General features: G+C 40.3%; 1 protein-coding gene across 1 annotated transcript in view; it reads right to left on the bottom strand.

Annotated features, from left to right (window-relative positions):
- The window catches only part of LOC306966786 (voltage-gated inwardly rectifying potassium channel KCNH2-like), a gene marked incomplete at its 3' end in the record, with an annotated part of 115,157 nt that overhangs the window by 81,013 nt on the left and 15,031 nt on the right, over nt 1-19,113 (bottom strand). The window lies entirely within an intron of this gene.

The following is a 19,113-nucleotide window of genomic DNA, read 5'->3' as shown; positions in this document are numbered from 1 at the left end:
TTTGCTTCTGTTTCTACAACCACCTTTCCCGCTCTTTTTGCTGATGATGCCGATCAAAAAAATAATAATAAAAAGCCCAACTGGGGAAAATGCACTCGTTAGTGTTAAGTCGGGTGGTAAGAGGTTAAACTCTTAACTCCCACCTGAACGGATCCCATTTTCTCCAGTTTGGCTTTACCCGAATCAAAAAGATTCTTGGGAAAAAAGCACCAAAAATGTGACAAAAATTCAACAAAAATGTGACAAAAATTCAACAAAAATGTAAAAAAAAATTAACAAAAATGTGACGAAAACTCAACAAAAATGTGACGAAAACTCAACAAAAATCTGACGAAAACTCATCAAAAATGTGACGAAAATTCAACAAAAATGTGACAAAAATTCAACGAAAATGTGACGAAAATTCAACAAAAATGTGACAAAAATTCAACAAAAATGTGACGAAAATTTAACAAAAATGTAACAAAAATTCAACAAAAATGTGACAAAAATTCATCAAAAATGTGACAAAAATTCAACAAAAATGTGACAAAAATTCAACAAAAATGTGACGAAAATTTAACAAAAATTTGACAAAAATTCAACAAAAATGTGACGAAAATTCAACAAAAATGTAACAAAAATTCAACAAAAATGTGACAAAAATTCATCAAAAATGTGACGAAAATTCAACAAAAAATTGACAGAAATTCATCAAAAATGTGACGAAAATTCCCAAAAAAATTGACAAAAATTCAACAAAAATGTGACGAAAATTCAACAAAAATTTGACAAAAATTCAACAAAAATGTGACGAAAATTCAACAAAAATGTGACAAAAATTCAACAAAAATGTGACAAAAATTCAACAAAAATGTAACAAAAATTCAACAAAAATGTGACGAAAATTCAACAAAAATTTGACAAAAATTCAACACAAAAGTGACAAAAATTCAACAAAAAGTGACAAAAAGCTCAACCAAAAAGTGACAAAAACTCAACAAAGATGTGACAAAAAAAAAAAAACATACAAAAGGTGACACAACACAGCAACAACGCGAGGAAAAAGGTCAGTTTTGTGGGTCTTAGCTTTCAAATGAGGTTCTCCACAGCCAAAAGAGGACAGAATGCATTTGGTTTAGGCGGGCGGTAAGAGGTTAACATATGTATTTGTGGAAGTGTCACAATTACTCTAATTTGGGCCAGGCTGGTCAGAGTCCAGGGCTGTTTTTCAGTCCCAGTCCGCCCCTGCTGGTTTTCTTTAAAGTTTGCAGCTCCTCTTTCCTCTCCTTTGTTTGGTGTTTGGAGTAATTAGCGGCTGATGTGACTTTGAGCGAGTGCAGATAAACTCTTTGTTCAGATTAACGCGAGGTTAAAGCTCCTCCAGAACCGCCGCGCTAATTACAGCGAGGTCAGACGGGCGGAGAACATACGTCTCCGTGGTTCAACAACCGCCGGACGTTTCTGACCGTGAGATCCTCCTCTGTGATGGACGTGTGGATCATCAGAGTGGAAGGTTCAGCAGCTCGCCCGGCGTTCGAGTCGAGAAAGAAAGACGGGACTAAACAAACTAAAACTGACGCCGTCCCCGACCTCGATCGATAACACTCTCGCACCGGATGACGTGTCTTGCCCAAGGACACACCCGCAGTAAACACAGGCAGACCTCCAAACCTCACAGCTCCATAATCACCGCAGCTCCAGGTTCAGGGCGAGGGCAGCTCTGAGCGATCGCACTTTCACTCTCCAACAGTTCCCCCAAACTCTGAAGTCCAGACGCTGCAGGTGAAAAGAATTCTCTCTCCCTTTGCTGAGTTTGTTTGATGACATTTTGTCCAACATGGCCGCCGTCTCTCCCACGCTCATTCTTTCACAAATACAATAATGTTTGGAATTAGGGCTGGGCGATTATGGAAAAAATAATTATGATTATTCTCCCCATATTGATCGATCTCGATTTTCGATTAGATATTTTTGTTTAAAGGGGGGGTTATGCAAAATCGACTTTTTCAAGCTTTCCATCATGTTATTCTGTCATTCCCTCATTAAAAACATGCCTGAAGTGTTGCCTTGGCACATTCACGTATTTGTGAGTAATCTGTAAAAACTCTGATGGCGGCCATTTTAGGGATAGGTTTGCCTGAGTCCTCCTGGAGACGCCTCCGAGCTTTCGTCACCAGCCGAGTAACCAACCACTGCTCCTCAGCAGAACCCCCTCCCCACTGATGCCACAGACAGCGTGTGGAGGGGGCGTGTCGGAAAGGCTCATCTTAAAGAGACAGAGGCCTATTTCAAGACATTCACTACAGCCATTTTGAGAGAGACATTTTATACAAGGCAGTTATTCTAATTTACTGCATTTACAGACCAACAGAAGGTTTGCTCATCATTGTAGTGTGATATAGACTGGTGCCATGTGAGTGAAAAAAGCAGAATACCCCCTCTTTAAATGATTTATGATGCTGTGTACATTTGCTTTTAGTCAGAATACAGTCTTACCCACTGTAGTTCTTATAATGAAGACAATAGACAACAGGAACTCATTTCTAACTTAAAACTGGAACATTTAAGACTAAGCTGCTAAAGTCACAGGGTGAGGTTTAGGGGAGGTTCATGAAAACACACAAATTGGCCTCATCTAACAACGCTACAAAGATAAAGGGATTTTTGTTTGAGTTTCCATCTTTCTGTTCTCTCCCAAATGCTGGTGTAATGTCATAATGGTATTTCTCTGCTTCCTCGTGTTCTTTCTCCTTCCTTTTCCCCCATAAACTCCCTCACAGCCCCGGACATTTCTCATCAGTGGAAGCGTTTGCGCACCTCGGTGAACGGGCTGCATTTAAACGGCCCCGGCCCCCGAGGAGCGAAACACCGTGATGTATGACAGAGGGAAAAGCATCCATTGGCTTTACTTTGGGTCCGCGGGCGACAGACGGGATGAAGGTGGAGCGCGCTGGTGTTTTTCATTTAAATAAAGCTGGGCTCCGGCGGGACTTTCACACCAAAGACACATCCATCCCTGTGATGACTCAGCAGAAGGAGCCGGGGAAGAGGATGTGAGCGATTGTAAGTGACGCTCATGGGCCTTTCATATTGATAACGTTACAATAAAGAGGCGGAACGGGATACGTTACAGAAGACGGGCCACGCAGAAATAGCACAAAGTCACAGCGTTTAGAGTCAGCAAGAAGTGCAGCCTCCACGGGTCACACGTCTTCAAAACTTTAAACATATGTGAACCTCTTAACTCCCGCCTCAACCGAGAGGATCTTTTTCCTCACGTCATCAGATTTTTTTTTCCAGCATTTTTTAGTTGGGTGTTCAACTCATTTTTGTAACTTATTTGTCATTTTTTGTCACATTTTTGTCATTTTTTTTTATCAATTTTTTGTAATTTTTTTGTCCAATTTTTATCACATTTTTGTCATTTTTTGTCACTTTTTTCATTTTTACGTCAATTTTTGATCACATTTTGTAACTTTTTTGTCACATTTTTGTCATTTTTTCGTAAATTTTTTGTCATTTTTTTGTCACATTTTTTTCATTTTTTTTCATTTTTTGTCCAATTTTTATCACATTTTTGTCATTTTTTTGTCACATTTTTGTTGATTTTTTTGTAATTTTTTGTCACTTTTTTCATTTTTTCGTCAATTTTTTATCACATTTTAGTAATTTCTTTGCTATATTTTTTTCATTTTTTGGACAATTTTTTATCACATTTTTGTCATTTTTTTGTCACATTTTTTACAATTTTTTTTCACATTTTTATCTCATTTTTGTCATTTTTTTGTCACATTTTTTTTAATTTTTTTTCACATTTGTCATTTTTTCGTCCATTTTTTGTCATTTTTTTGGTCATTTTTGGTCATTTTTTTGTCACATTTTTTTCATTTTTTTTTCATTTTTTGTCCAATTGTTATCACATTTTGGTCATTTTTTTGTCACATTTTTGTTGATTTTTTTGTAATTTTTTGTCACTTTTTTCATTTTTTTGTCAATTTTTTATCACATTTTTGTAATTTTTTTGCTACATTTTTTTCTTTTTTGGACAATTTTTTATCACATTTTTGTCATATTTTTGTCATTTTTTTGTCACATTTTTTACAATTTTTTTTCACATTTGTCATTTTTTCGTCCATTTTTTGTCATTTTTTTGGTCATTTTTGGTCATTTTTTTGTCACATTTTTTTCATTTTTTTTTCATTTTTTGTCCAATTGTTATCACATTTTGGTCATTTTTTTGTCACATTTTTGTTGATTTTTTTGTAATTTTTTGTCACTTTTTTCATTTTTTTGTCAATTTTTTATCACATTTTTGTAATTGTTTTGCTACATTTTTTTCTTTTTTGGACAAATTTTTATCACATTTTTGTCATATTTTTGTCATTTTTTTGTCACATTTTTTACAATTTTTTTCACATTTTTATCACATTTTTGTCATTTTTTTGTCACATTTTTTTATTTTTTTGTCACATTTGTCTTTTTTTCGTCCATTTTTTCGTCCATTTTTTGTCATTTTTTTGGTCATTTTTTGTCATTTTTTTGTCCAATTTTTATCACATTTTTGTCATTTTTTTGTCACATTTTTTTTAATTTTTTGTCACATTTTTATCAAATTTTTGTCATATTTTTGTAATTTTTTTGTCACATTTTGTCATTTTTTCTTCATTTTTTCGTCAATTTCTTGTGACATTTTTGCCACTTTTTTCATAAATTTTTCATCACTTTTTTGTCAATGTTTTCTCACTTTTTTTGTCACATTTCCATCATTGTTTTCGTCTCAGTTTCGTTGCTATTTTCACAGCTTTTTTCCAGAAGCTTTTGGATTGGGGTAAAGCCAAACTGGAGAAAATGCTCTCGGTTCAGGTGGGAGTTAAGAGGTTAAATGTTCCCTCATAAAGACAGACACGCCATCTTCCACCTGATGATGTCATAAAGTGGTGCCCCCTCCTTCAGCAGACAGTGCTCCTCGATGTTTAGCCTTATGCTAACCTTTTTATTACATAGAGCATGTTGGGAAAATGTATGGAGTGTTATTAGTGTAAAAAGTGGACCTAAACGAGTGCCAGATTAGTGAGTGTAATTACAGAAGCTCGTAACTATTGTTGTTTATAGGGTTATCTCTTGGAGCTCAAATCATTGGGCCTCATTCATGAACATCTTCTTAAAAAAACGTCTGCAAGAAAACTGCACCAGCTTCCAGATTCACCACACATGCTTAGGAGTGATCATCGTACCCGTGTTCTGAGGTGACGCCAAATTGGAAGAGCCTGTGTGTGTTAGGACTAATAAGCAAATGTCACCAACTCATTCACCATAACAGGACAAGAAGTGCCGAAAAAAGAACAGCCATATGAACCGAACCTGAGGTGCAAATGTTCAGGCATAAATCTGCTGCAAAGCTCTGGCCCTCAAGATGAGTTTGAGAAATAACTTGACACAAATCAGAGCTCAAAGGCCTGTTAGTCTCTTAACACCTGAATCGAGCACATTTTCTCCAGTTTGGCTTTACCCAAGTCTAAAAGCTTCTTGAAAAAAGTGTCAATATAGCAACAAAACGAGGATGAAAATGCAACAGAAAAAAAAAAAAAGAATGCAATGAAAAAAGGGACAAAAAAGGTGCTGAAAAATGTGAAACATACAGTCAGTTCCTTTACATTTCTTTGCAGATCAGCCACTTAAGTCATGACGCACAACTGTCGTTTGTTGAAAGTGATGCTTAACTTAACAATTGACTATTGGGGGTTCGGCCGTCCATGAAGCAAACTTGTCCACCCCTGCCTCACACTAAACATCTGCAGCAGCATCTGCATCTCCGCCGAGCCTCAACAAGGAGAGAGCCCGACTTAAAGACACAAGGGATCGATGCTCGTCCATATCAAATGACGACGATGCAGTGAATTTAGTCCTATTTATAAACCACGGCTTTAATGTAGAGCATATTTATTACATTTCTGCTTAAACTGGTCACTAAATGTCACCTGATCTTCATCACAATCTTAAACAGTGCCAGCTTAAACTAAAACCTTCCAAACATTTACATTTTATCATATGTTTATTGGCCAACCTTCACAGGAGAGAATAAGTAAGAACACCACCTGAATCTGTCTGAACTGCTGTATGTATTAGGGCCGGGACTTTGTTCGATTGATTACGATTACATAAGGTTTAAGGCGATTAAAAATATTAATTGAAATTAATCGCACTAAAAGAAGGGGTATTCTGCTTTTTTCAGTCCCATAGCACCAGTCTATATCACACTACAATGATGACCAAACCTTCTGTTGGTCTGTAAATGCAGTAAATTAGAATAACTGCCTTGTATAAAATGTCTCTCTCAAAATGGCTGTAGTGAATGTCTTGAAATAGGCCTCTGTCTCTTTAAGAACCTCTGAGCCTTTAGACACGCCCCCTCCACACGCTGTCTGTGGCATCAGTGGGGAGGGGGTTCTGCTGAGGAGCAGTGGTTGGTTACTCGGCTGGTGACGAAAGCTCGGAGGCGTCTCCAGGAGGTGGGGGCGTTCCTAGGAGGACTCAGGCAAACCTATCCCTAAAATGGCCGCCATCAGAGTTTTTACAGATTACTCAAAAATACGTGAATGTGCCAAGGCAACACTTCAGCCATGTTTTTAATGAGGGAGTGACATAATAACATGATGGAAAGCTTGAAAAAGTCCATTTTGCAGAATACCCCCCCTTTAACTTTCAACACTTCAGTTTCTTTTTTCCTGCAGACGTTGCTTAGGCACAAACAACACGTACAGCCCAAAACAATCAAATCATCTAAAATATACCTCGAAAAAAAAAATACAACCTCTAAATAAATGACGCTTAAATGGGATTAATTAATTACAAAGGCGATAATTAACTCGATTAAAAAATGTATTTGAGTCCCACCACTAATATATATGTACATATGTTCCATCAGGAACCGATTGCACTGACCTCTCGGCAACAAGGGAGAGACAATAAATAAATAATAAATATATCATATAACAATCCATTTACATGCATACAGTCTGAACAGGGGAAGGAAGAAGCAAAGCTAATAGAACTATAGAACTCCAACCCCGCACACAGCACCACCAAGTCCTCCTCAGGATTTGTTCTGACTGAGGAACATTTCATCTAAGAACACATTCTGTGAAAGCCAAAAACCTCCTAAACCTTCCTGAGAAGTCAGACAGTGTCCCAGTATCTGAAAGTGTAAAATAACAGGGATACATTTGTTCTCATACTCAGCATCTACAGCAGAAGTTTCACACTGCTCTCTCGTCTTGTAATTGCATTAACTCAGTTCGGTGGAAAGCTTAAACCTTCACAGCTCTCTCTCGCTGAAGCGTCTGCGTTCCTGAGAGTCTCCGCTCACTCTGAGGCGGTCGATCTGCTCTTATTGATCGTGTTGTCATTGATCAGATGTTTTCTGTGCTGTTTGTAATTTGGAGCAGGAGAAGGATCGCTCCTCCGAGAGCTCTCCACAATCACACGCTAATAAAAAAACAAATGGACATCGGGGCGAGTCTGAGCAGAGAGACACAGGCAGAGAACACGGCTGAGGAAAGTGCTAGACTGGAGCTAGATTTGTCTGTAATGTTGCCAGATCGTGTGTGTCTAAGTTCAGAGAAGACCGATGAGGAATCTGAGAATCACATGCATTTCAGTTTGTAAATCTCAAACTTTAGGAGCTCTTGTACTGAATAATACACAGAAATATGAAAGAAGGTGTGCGAAAGACGACAGACAAATGTAATGTAGTATTTCACTGGACAGCTTTAACCTCTTTTTCCTCACGTCATCACATTTTTTTTCCATCATTTTTTTGCTGGGTATTCAACTAATTTTTGTAACTTTTTTGTCATTTTTTTGTCATTTTTTGTCACATTTTTGTGTCCACAGGTGGGCGGGCCCACGTCGTCCCTTCGGGCTGGGCCCGGCCGGGCCCCGTGGGCAGAGACCCGGCCACCAGACGCTCGCGTTCGGGCCCCAACCCCAGGTCTGGCTCCAGGGTGGGGCCCCGGCTGCGCCATGCCGGGCGACGTCACGGTCCTTGAATGTCGTACGTCCATGAGGGTCTTCTGAACTGCTCTTCGTCTGACCTGTCACCTCGGACCTGTTTGCCATGGCTCCTCGGATCATTCGGGCGCTCAAACAACCCCACCACGTTAAGGTTCACGGGGTCGCCTCCCGCGGGAGGTGTTCCAGGCATGTCCTAGTGGGACAAGGCATCGTGGAAGACCCGGGGCACGGTGGTGGGACTATATCTCCGAGCTGGCCTGGAGTCGGATGGATGGACATTTGGTCACATTTTTGTAATTTTTTCGTCCATTTTTTTTAATCAAATTTTGGTCATTTTTTGTCACATTTTTGTAATTTTTTGTTGAATTTTTATCACATTTTGGTCACATTTTTGTCATTTTTTAGTCAATTTCTTGTCAATTTCTTGTGACATTTTTGGCACTTTTTCATCAATTTTTCGTCACTTTTTTGTCAATGTTTTCTCACTTTTTTCTCACATTTTTGTCACATTTTTTATTTTTATTTTTTATTATTTTTTGTCAATTTTTTGTAATTTTTTGTCAAATTTTTATCACATTTTTCCAATTTTTTCATCAAATTTTGGTCATTTTTTGTCACATTTTTGTCAATTTCTTGTGACATTTTTGTGACATTTATGCCACTTTTTCATCAATTTTTCGTCACTTTTTTGTCAATGTTTTCTCACTTTTTTGTCACATTTCCATCATTGTTTTCGTCTCAGTTTTGTTGCTATCTTCACAGCTTTTTTCCAGAAGCTTTTGGACTGGGGTAAAGCCAAACTGGAGAAAATGTGCTTGGTTCAGGCGAGAGTTAAGGGGTTAAAGGAAATGACATTCAGAAACTATACTGAAGAGAAATAACTGTAAAGTGAGTGTACTAAGCAGACTTTACAAATGTTACCATACTTCGATGTCCGTGTAGTAATATCTTCACTTTACTATACGCGGATGTCGAAGTGCTCCTAAGGATGTTATTATTACGCCTCACAATATAGTTCCCATTTTCCCGCTTAGAAAATCGACCTGTTTCATTTTGTATAACTAGACTTCGATCGTGGAGGAGTTCAAGTATCTCAGGGTCTTGTTCTCAGTGAGGGATGGATGGAGCGTGAGATCGACAGACGGATCGGTGCGGCGTCAGCAGTGATGCGGTCGCTGTATCGGTCTGTCGTGGTGAAGAGGGAGCTGAGTCGATCTACGTTCCCGCCCTCACCTATGGTCATGAGATCTGGGTAATGACCGAAAGAACAAGATACAAGCGGCCGAAATGAGTTTCCTTCGCAGGGTGGCTGGGCGCACCCTCCGAGATCGGGTGAGGAGCTCAGTAACCCGGGAGGAGCTCGGAGTAGAGTCGCTGCTCCTTCACGTTGAAAAGAGCAGCTGAGGTGGCTCGGGCATCTGTTCCGGAGCGTCCTGGTCGCCTCCCGCGGGAGGTGCTTCAGGCATGTCCTAGTGGGAGGAGGCCTTATGGATGGTGTGTGTCCGAGCTGGCCTGGCGTCGCCTTGGGGTCAAAACAGCTGGAGGAGGTTGAGGTCCCCCCAGAACAGCTGGAGGAGGTGTGCGTGGATCGGGAAGTCTGGGCATCTCTGCTGAAACTGCTGCCTCCGCGACCCGGCCCCGGATAAAGCGGAAGAAAATGGATGGATGGACTTGGATCGTCCCCCCTGGAACCGCCACCTTAACGTGGTGGAGCGGTTTGAGCACCTGAATGATCCTGGGAGCTCTGTAGTCGGGGCTTCATGCCCCTGGTAGGGTCTCCCAGGGCAAACAGGTCCTAGGTGACGGGTCAGAAAAAGAGACCAACAGTCCCGGTTAAAATCATGACGCTGTTCTTCTGTGGACCCACCACCTGCAGGGGGCGCCATAAGGGGCTGGTGCAATGTGATTTTGGGCAACTCCAACAGCCACCCCCACCACCCGGAAACGGGCAAGTGGAAGAAAATGGATGGATGGACTTGGATCGTGTAACTACTCAGGTAACCGTATTTAAACAGGGGAAAGGTGGAAGAGCGTGGTCGCTTCTAGCATCACCCCCGTTTTCCCCTAATGCTAAAAACATCTTTGGTCTTTTTGTGTGCCTGAGCGAACGCACAAAGACCAGACAGGTACGCATCAACTCGTCTAAGCTCAGGTAAGAACAGATCTCAGTAGAACGGTGGCCTGTTCCTTTAATTAGAGGTGCTGGTTGCCTAATCCTGAATGGAAGTGAAAGGGGGTTCAGAAAGCGTTCTAGGGTTTTTGCTGATGATTCCACATGAAGAGGGTTTGACTGGACGTCGTATTTAACCCCTTAACTCCCACCTGAACCGAGCACATTTTCTCCAGTTTGGCTTTAACCCAGTCCAAAAGCTTCTGGAAAAAAGGTGAGAAAATAGCAACACAACTGACAATGATGGAAATGTGACAAAAAAGTGACGAAAAATTGAAGAAAAAGTGGCAAAAATGTCACAAAAATGTCACAAGAAATTGACAAAAAAATGGATGAAAAAATGACAAAAATGTGACAAAAATTTACAAAAATGTGATAAAAAATTGACAAAAACAAACAAAAATGTGACAAAAAATTACAAAAAATTTATAAAAAATGTACGAAAACATGACAGAAATGTGACAAAAAAATAAAAAAAATGTGCTAAAAATTTGACAAAAAACAAAACAAAAAATTGACGAAAAAAATACAAAAAAGTAACAAAAAATGATTTAAAAAAAATGACAAAAAAGTGACATAAATGAATTGAACACCCACCAAAAAAATGCTGGAAAAAAACATCTAATGACGTGAGGAAAAAGATCCTCTCAGTTCAGGCGGGAGTTAAGAGGTTAAACGCAAATTGAACCGCACGTTTCCTCAGAGTCCTTTTTTTATGATCCTAAAACGTCAACTTTAAGAGCTTCACTTTTCTCCCACAGGATGAAGAATATTAAGTGTCCTTAATCTGATCAGTGCTTTTAAAGAGCGGGTATTAGGTTCTGTGTGCACTTTGTTTGGTCAGAAAATGCAATACAGGATCGATCTAAAACAGCCAAAACAAGAAAGCAAAGTAGTCCGTGCCGCCCGTGTGGCTGTAGTGAAGCTATGGCGAGTGTTTTTACTCCGTGGTGAAAGGATGAAGCTTAGCCAGAGAGGGAGATCAGGAGGAGCTTTCTTCGAGCCACATAAGAAACACACAGAGTCTCACAAGAGTCCATTTTCTCCTCCTGCTGAGACGTGAACTCCCTGGTTTCTAATGTTCTCTTTTCTGTTACAGTTCCAGCCCCGTAAACACGATCTGACACTAATGGAGCTTCAGTAACGGCGTGAAAATGGAGTCATCCATAAGCGCTGACGACGGCGGCTTCGCGAGCCCTCAGCGGCGTCTCCTCCGAGTTGGAATTCTGGCCGTGAACGTCGCATCAGCGCAGTTATTAAAGTGTTTTCCATCAAAGCGCCGGGTCAGACGCCTCTGGCCTCGCAGCAGAGGAACCAATAAAACACATTATACGGAATAATATCACAGGGCTCGGACCCGGAGACACTGATGAAATGTTAATGTGGACTCAATAACCCAGGATGCAATGCAGACAAATCTTCTGTTTATCCTCTTCACTCCCGCCTGAACCGAGAGGATCTTTTTCCTCACGTCATCAGATTTTCTTCCCATCATTTTTTTGTTGGGTATTCAACTCATTTTTGTAACTTTTTTGTCATTTTTTTGTCACATCTTTGTCATTTTTTCGTACATTTTTTATCACATTTTTGTAATTTTTTTGTCATTTTTTGTCCAACTTTTGTCATTTTTTGGTCAAATTTTTATCACATTTTTGACCTTTTGTTGTCACATTTTGTCATTTTTTGTTAATTTTTGTCACATTTTTTGTCACATTTTCGTCAGTTTTTTATCATTTTTTTTATCATTTTTTTGTCATTTTTTTGTCATTTTTTGTAAATTTTTTGTCAAATTTTTATCACATTTTTGTTCTTTTTTCGTCAGTTTTTTATCACATTTTTTGTCACATTTTTGTCATTTTTTCGTCAATTTCTTGTGACATTTTTGTGACATTTTTGCCACTTTTTCATGAATTTTTCTGCACTTTTTTGTCAGTGTTTCTCACTTTTTTGTCACATTTAAATCATTGTTTTCGTCTCAGTTTTGTTGCTATTTTCACTGCTTTTTTCCAGAAGCTTTTGGACTGGGGTAAAGCCAAACTGGAGAAAATGTGCTCGGTTCAGGTGGGAGTTAAGGGGTTAAATTAAAATTAAAACTATCATCACAAAAAAAAAAAAAATCACTCGCCAGCAGATTGAGTGACGACATCTGCTAAAAGTTCAATAAACTTCGGGAATAAAGTATTTCTGCGATAAAGACCGACCAAACTCACGAGACAGTGGAATATTTATGGATAAATACGAGTCAGATACTTTATATTTCACATGGATTTTACATGAATGGCTTGGATTATTTGAGAAGAAGCTATCGGTCATTTAACAGCTCCAGCTAAAGGTTAGCGGCTAGCGTTAGCATCTTTTCACCGTAACCGTTTATATTTAGGTCGTTTATTCATGACAAATACAAACACACGACTGAAACAGCTGATTTACTTCAGTCGTGTTGTTTAGTTCAAAGACCTGTAGCTGTCAGGCTCTTCTCCGACTCTCGCAATGCATTGTGGTCTATATTGACCCGTTTAGTGACCATCGATGCTCACTACTTTTCGAGATGCATTGTGGGAAATTTTCAGTGCACTACATTTTTCTCTCTGGACATTCGGACACCCCTACAAAATGGCGTGACCACTATATAGTCACTATATAGGGGATAGTGTGGACATTCGGACACAGCCTCAAAGTTTCTTGCCTGGAGTTCACAGCCTCTAGGCCAGTGTAACGCCTCATTTGAAAGCTAAGACCTAGAAAACACGTTAAAGTGCATATGACAGCTTTTAATGCTTTTGAAAATATGACTTATTAAGATGAATAACATCAGAAGCATAAACTCTGTGCTTAACTTCAAATCATAACAACGCCGCCAAAATAAAAGCACACAGCTCCTTTCATTGACACATTACAAGGATAATTAAATACACACATTTGAAGTATTTTGTCTGTCAATAGTTAGGCAGAAAGAAAGTTGAACTAATGAATAAGATGGGGCTTTTATTTTGGCGTGCTGGAGCGAAACAGGAAGTCAATTCTTGGCCATTGTTATGATTTGAAGTCAATTGTCATTTTATTTCAGTGAAGCAGTAATTTTAATGAAGAAATGTTATTTTTATTTTTGAATTTGAAGATAAAGGCAAAGTCCCAGAGCAGTTTGACTCGTTTCCCATTGACTTAACCAAGATTAGAGTTAGATAAAAGTTTACAGCCTATAGGCCAGTGTAACGCCTCATTTGAAAGCTAAGACCTACAAAACTGATCTAAATGGATCTTTTTCCTCGCGTTGTTGTTTTTGTTTGTCACTTTTTCCCTTGTTTTCTTGTGTTTTTGTCACTTCTCTGTTGCTCTTTCGTGGTTTTTCATTTTTTTCACAATTTTGTCACTTTTTCCTTGTTTTTTGTCACGTTTTAGTCGCTATTCAGGGTTAAGAGGTTGACATGATCGGCACGGCAACAGTTTAACATTGCTTACCTTCATCTATGTCACTTCCTGTCAGTGTCCAATAACTTAGGTACAAACTGGACACAATGTGCTCAGCTCAGGCGTGGGGTTAAGAGGTTAAGGAATTTGGATTAAAGGAGTTTGGATCGGATTTCTGTGCATATAAATGTGTGGACTCCTCTGCTGCACAAACTGAAGAAATAAAAACAAAGCAGGAATCCTCAAACATCACGGCAGATACAGTTATGAAGTCAGATCAATGGAAACAACTGAACTAAGCCGATGAAACTGAAGCTGTTTAAGGCGGGTGAAAACATCGATTTTCCCACAGTGGTCCAGGTGGAGGTTTATCGAGTTTTCTCCCTCAGCATTTTAGTCTTAACGTCTAAGAGGAACTAAATGGACAAAACTAAACTTGCCTAAACTTTATCAACATCTGCACTTTAGTTGCTCCATCAGACTCCCCATCGATGTCATTTTCCCCGACATAACCCTGGTCTGCACCGGTGCAGAGCTGGTGTAAAAATACCAAGTCCGTACAGGGATAAAGCTCCTTCGGTGACGGTGAGGAACATGAGCCTTCAGCGCCTCCAGGAACTGATATCACTCTGCGCTCTCCTCCCCAGAGACGATCACGGGACCCGGACCCGGCGCTGCAGCCGCTCAGACCGGAGCCTCTGGAAGACGCTCCTAACACTCAGATTCAGGGGATTTAAAGAGGGGGTGTTATGCAAAATTGACTTTTTCAAGCTTTCCATCATGTTATTATGTCATTCCCTCATTAAAAACATGTCTGAAGTGTTGCCTTGGCACATTCACATATTTTTGAGTAATCTGTAAAAACTCTGATGGCGGCCATTTTTGCCTGAGTCCTCCTAGGAACGCCCCCACCTCCTGGAGACGCCTCCGAGCTTTCGTCACCAGCCGAGTAACCAACCACTGCTCCTCAGCAGAAACCCCTCCCCACTGATGCCACAGACAGCGTGTGGAGGGGGCGTGTCTAAAGGCTCAGAGGTTCTTAAAGAGACAGAGGCCTATTTCAAGACATTCACTACAGCCATTTTGAGAGAGACATTTTATACAAGGCAGTTATTCTAATTTACTGCATTTACAGACAAACAGAAGGTTTGGTCATCATTGTAGTGTGATATAGACTGGTGCTATGGGGCTGAAAAAAGCATAATACCCCCTCTTTAACATTTCAGAGGTCAAAATTTAAGTAACAGACTGATTAAGTGGTTGTGAACTTTTCTCTTTGCCGCCCTCAGAAAAAAGGCAGTAACAGCCGAGTGAATTCAATTAATGTACAAGACAGACTATTTATTGCACTACCTCTTTTTGAGTAGCAGTTTTTAGACAATGCTACTGGTTGGTAGACAATGCTACCAACCAGATCGACTCCGCGTCCAGGAGAGTGGTTGTGTGGTTGTGGGGGGTGAACATGTGCTTTTGTTTTGCTTCGCGTTCACGCCAAGCGCGGCCGATCCGCGCCACAGCGGACGCTGTAGCTCTTTTTCTCTCGAGACGTGAACATCGTGTAGCTCACGATGGGGTAAATAAAGTTTTTAGTTTGACCTGTGAGAGCCTAAGGCTTAAGAAAGAACGCAAGACAGCGCAATGTAAACCAGGAAGTGAATGCCAGCCGTGTTTCCATCAGTGCAGTCGCCTCCTCTTGTGACGCCCCCTCACAGGTGGCGGAGGCGAATGGCACATATAGCGCCGCCACTCGGAAAATAATTCGCCAAGAGCCTGCGCCGCCCCGTGCACCGCCACAAGATATGGCCCTTGAACTCCTCCACGATCCAAGCCTAGTTATACAAACGTGCAGCACCAGCGTTCCTTTATTCAATCCAACGTTTCAGCCAGTGGCCTTGACTACAGGAACACTGGTGTTGCAAACATCTCATCCAAAAAGCACAAACAGATAAACCAAGCTGACAGAAGGCAGAAGTTTTGATGCAGTTTGGTTCAGAGACAGTACTGAAGGAAGTATCTGTTGTTCAGCTCAAGTAAATATTTTTCTTTTTTTTTCATCTTACAATTTTTGTCTGATTTTTCCCTTTTCCCCCCCAATTTTTGCTCCATTTTTTTTCCAAATAACTGTTTACTTAATTCTTTTTTGCCACCATTTCTCCAAAGTTCCCTCCATTTCCCACCCATATCCTGACATTGGAGATGAACTCGATGTCGTCAAATATTTTAATAATAATAATAATAATAATAATTGTAGGAGCCAGTAGTCTCCAAGTAAACGTCCGCTAGGGGTCACTGCAGGACAAGGGCACACAGGATATAGGCGGTGACCTTTGCTACCTGGATAGAGTTGCTAGGCGGACAGGCTCATACGTTTGTTGACCGCATTGCGGCACTGAGAAATGAGGTAAAGATGTTTTATTTTTGAACATGAATCTAATTGCACTGCATGGACAGATTTTAGACTATCATTGTAATAAAGGAATGCTTTTAACGACAATCAAGCCTCCGAGACTTTGATACGAGCCAAGAATTCAGTGAGCTAGCGCGTCAGCTAACATGTCTGTCGGCAACAGAAGCAGCTCAGGTTAGTACTGGCTGCTACGATAATAATACATCAAACTTGTATAGCGCTTTTTTTGGACACTCAAAGACGCTTTACATGAGACTCAATAAATGAGTCTGTGTGAGTGAGTATTAATGTGCTGATTGGCAGCTTCACCTCTGTCAGTCTAACCCAGTAGTTTCCCACCACTGTGAGTATGGAGTGAATAATGAGGCGCTTTGGTAACGCAGGCTTGCAGAGCGCAATATAAGTGGAAGCAATTACTACTATCATTATACTGCGCCGCCTCCTGCCTGAGGGGAGCGGTGAGAAAAGTCCATGCAGTGGGTGCGTAATGTCCTTAACAATGCCCGGTGTCCTGGTCAGGCAGACAAATACAAAAACAAAGCTCACCGTGCACATCTTAAACCCATTCTTTAACGTCTGACAAGCCAAGGATTCTCACTGAACTCGGACTATGGGGCCTGACGGACACATCGGCTGATACAGGCACCCGGAGGAATATCGGAATATCGAATATCCCAATCCTGCCAATATTATTATTAGTAGTAGTAGAAGTAGAAGAAGAAGAAGTAGTAGTAGTAGATGTAGAAGAAGAATAAGTAGTAGTAGATGTAGAAGAAGAATAAGTAGTAGAAGAAGAAGAAGAAGAAGAAGAAGAAGAAGAAGAAGAAGAAGAAGTAGTAGTAGTAGAAGAAGAATAAGTAGTAGTAGTAGAAGAAGAATAAGTAGTAGTAGAAGAAGAATAAGTGGAAGAAGAATAATTAGTAGTAGTAGTAGTAGTAGTAGTAGTAGTAGTAGTAGTAGTAGAAGAAGAAGAAGAAGAAGAAGAAGAAGAAGAAGAAGAAGAAGAAGAAGAAGAAGAAGAAGAAGAAGAAGAAGAAGAAGAAGAAGAAGAAGAAGAAGAAGAAGAAGAAGAAGAAGAAGAAGAAGAAGAAGAAGAAGAAGAAGAAGAAGAAGAAGAAGAAGAAGAAGAAGAAGTAGTAGTAGTAGTAGTAGTAGTAGTAGAAGAAGTAGTAGAAGAAGTAGTAGAAGAAGTAGTAGAAGAAGTAGTAGAAGAAGTAGTAGAATAATAAGTAGTAGAATAATAAGTAGTAGAATAATAAGTAGTAGTAGTAGTAGTAGTAGTAGTAGTAGTAGTAGAAGAAGAAGTAGTAGAAGAAGAAGTAGTAGTAGTAGTAGAAGAGGAAGAAGAAGTAGTAGTAGTAGTAGAAGAAGTAGTAGTAGTAGAAGTAGGAGAAGAAGTAGTAGAAGAAGAAGTAGTAGTAGTAGTAGTAGAGGAAGAATAAGTAGTAGTAGTAGAAGATGTAGTAGAAGAAGAAGTAGTAGTAGGAGAAGAAGAGGTAGAAGTAGTAGTAGAAGAGGAAGAAGAATAAGTAGTAGAAGTGGTAGAAGTGGTAGAAGAAGTAGAAGAAGTAGTAGTAGTAGAAGTAGTAGTAGAAGAAGTAGTAGTAGAAGTAGAAGTAGTAGAAGAAGAAGAAGAAGAAGAAGAAGAAGAAGAAGAAGAAGAAGAAGAAGAAGAAGAAGAAGAAGAAGAAGCTCTCCCAACTATGAAAGATGAGGGTCAGAGCTTTAAATGAGGTCTTCAGGTCTTCATCACATTGAAGATTTCTGTCCAAAACTTCTGCCTCCTTTCATAGAAGAGCTCATGGCTCAATCGCTCACGCTTAAGTTCTGCAGCTCAGAGAAGAGGGACAGCAATGTTCCTGACCAAAGAGAAGTCATGTGCTCTCATTTTTCAGCACTTTGGTTTGAATGGCTTAAAATAAATGATTATTATTGTAAAACTCATTCAAAAGTCCCCTGCCCTCCGGAACACACTTTAGTGATTTACAACTCCAGACAATTCGCTTCGCGGTTTGGAGTCGCTTCATCTTCCTGCATGCATTTCTTCTTCATGAGTTTATGCGTCGGTCTAAAGGTCGCGGTGTCGTGTCAGGAAGCACAAACAGAGCGTTCAGTCACAGAAGAGACAAGCACCGTCTGTTTCAGAGACACATCACAGAGGCCTGAAGAACAGAGCCGCAGTCAGACACATCACAGACACATCACAGAGGCTCCAGCCGCAGCCTCCAGCGGCTCACGCCTCATCCATCCTGGTTTCATGATGACGCAGGAGCCTGCATACATCAGCGTACCCAAGTCCGACTCGGTTCCGGACAGGAGGTGGGACAGGCTGCTCTGTCTCCTCCAAGAAACCTGTTCCTTTAAAGGGCAAAAAGGCTGGAAGCCCCGCCCCTCAGATGGACCGACTACGAGCCTCCAGAGTTCCAGAGCCTGTCAATCATAGATCTACGCCTCCACTTTTTTATTCTGCTGCACAAAAACCTGGCCGAACTTTGTCAAATGTGTCATAGCCATTTGTGTCTTTTGGAGTCGCGCTCGGCCACCAGGGGGTGGTATTATCATGGACTCAGACCTGAACTTCAACAGCCACATCAAAGCAATAACATCAGCAGCTTTTGACCATTTGAAAAACATGGCTCAGATCAGAGGAATAGTGTCAAAACCAGACTTAGAGAGACTTATCCATGTGTTTGTCTCCAGCAGGTTAGACGACTGTAAAGGCTGCAGAACATCCAGAACCAGGAAATACGACCATATTAGTCCAGTGCTCCGGTCTCTGCACTGGCTTCCTGTCACTCAGAGAATAGACTTTAAAACAGCTCTGCTTGTTATAAGTCTTTTCATGGTTTAGCACCAAAGTCCATCTCTGACATGTTAGAGCCGTATGAACCATCTCAGAGTGAGCGCTCACTTTTCTATAAACCATCTTGGATATTCCCGTCTCTGCAGCTTCTGTAAAGCTGTAACAACAGCACGTAAGCTTCGTCTCCTTAACTCCCGCCTGAACCGAGAGGATCTTTTTCCTCATGTCATCAGATTTTTTTGTCCTTTTTTGCTACATTTTGGTCATTTTTTGTCCAATTTTTGTCACTTTTTTGTCCAATTTTTCTCACTTTTTTGTCATATTTCTGTG

Source organism: Gobius niger (assembly GCF_951799975.1).
Source record: "Gobius niger genome assembly, chromosome: 8".
Lineage (NCBI taxonomy): Eukaryota > Metazoa > Chordata > Actinopteri > Gobiiformes > Gobiidae > Gobius > Gobius niger.
The sequence above is the reverse complement of the archived record's forward strand: the minus strand, read 5'-3'. Positions and strand labels throughout refer to the sequence as shown.